Raw genomic sequence first — 1,758 nt, forward strand, 5'->3', positions numbered from 1 at the left:
GGGGGGGGGGGGGGGAAGAGGTTATGATAAAATCGGTAGCGACTGCTGTCCCTACCTTTGTTATGGCCTGTTTTCGTCTCCCAAAAACAGTAACACGAAAACTCACTAGTGCGATCTCTAATTTCTGGTGGAGCTCTTCCGGGGAAACAAGAGGGTTACATTGGATCGCTTGGGATAAGTTATGTGTTGATAAAATAGAGGGAGGGTTGGGTTTTCGGTGTCTGGATGATTTTAATACCGCATTGTTGGCTAAGCAACTATGGCGGCTAATTTCAGTTACAGATTCATTATTTGCAAAGGTTTTCAAAGGTTGATATTATAGACATTCTGATCCATTGGATCCAATTAAATCCTACTCACCATCTTATGGATGGCGGAGTATGAATTCTGCTCGCTCTCTGGTAAACAAAAGACTCATTAAACGGGTAGGTTCGGGAGATTCCATTTTAGTATGGTCTGAACCCTGGATTCCTACTCAACCCCCGAGACCAGCATTGCGTTCAGGATCGCCAGTTGATCCCACGCTTAGAGTTGAAACTTTTATTGACAGGAGCTCTCACTCATGGGATTTTGGCTTTACTTTCGGCTTCTTTCAAACCGGAGGATGTTGCCCTTATCTTTGCTTTACCTCTTGGTCTTTGGACCACTCCGGATAGCCTGGGTTGGCATTTGATAAAATCCGGTATATACACTGTTAAATCTGGATACCAAGCTTTGCGCCAGAAACCGGACACCGATTCCCCGATTTCTGGTCCCAATATTATTCCTCTTCAGGCATTTGTTTGGCAGGTTCGGTGCCCACCAAAACTTAGACATTTTATATGGCAAGCAGTTACAGGTTGTATGGCGACAACAACAAATCTGTGGCGATGTGGAGTGGGCTGTGATGTGGAATGTGAGATTTGTGGAGGACCGGAGGAGACAATTAATCATGCTCTTTTCTTATGTCCTCCGGCTCGGCAAGTGTGAGGTTTGTCACATTTTCCGACCTCCTCGGGATTTTTTCCTTCAGAATCCGTCTATACAAACATGGATTATTTATTCTGGAGATTCCAGGACGTTCCTTCGGTGGAGGTATTCCCGTCGATTCTTTGGTATATCTGGAAGGCCAGAAATGACAAATTGTTCAGCAATTTGGACTCTAATCCTTTAGGGATTTTACAGATAGCGGAAGAGGAAGCAAAGCTCTGGTCTTTAGCCCAGGAGGATCCTTTAGGATCTTTACCTAAGGGTGTTTTACGTCCTTTCTCTGCTTCTACGGTGGACACTAGTCTCACGGTTAATAATTATGGAACCAGTCACCGTTGTTTTGTGGATGGATCTTTGAAGGCGACTGATCAATTTATTGACAGAGGTTGGCATTGCATTTCTCCTTACGGAGAATCTCCCACTATGGGTGCTTCTAACTCTCGACGTAGCTTGTCACCTCTCCATGCCGAAGTGGAAGCTCTCATTTGGGCAATGGGGTATATGATTGGTGCGGATAATGAGAAATGTGTGTTTTCTCACAGACTGTTCTGACTTGGTGAAGATGGTGTCTTCGCCTTCTGAGTGGCCTGCTTTCAAGACATATTTGGATGTAATTGAAAAAGATAAGGACGAATTTCTATCATTCTCAGTAGTCCAGATTCCCAGATCACAGAATGTTAGTGCGGACAAGCTGGCGCGTCGTGCTAGAGTGGAACCGCATCCGATTACCTTTGTCAACAATTTTCCTGCTAATTGGCTTGTTTGAGCTGATCTTGTACTATGGTGACA

The sequence above is a fragment of the Camelina sativa genome, chromosome 6 (assembly GCF_000633955.1).
Source record: "Camelina sativa cultivar DH55 chromosome 6, Cs, whole genome shotgun sequence".
NCBI classification, from domain to species: domain Eukaryota; kingdom Viridiplantae; phylum Streptophyta; class Magnoliopsida; order Brassicales; family Brassicaceae; genus Camelina; species Camelina sativa.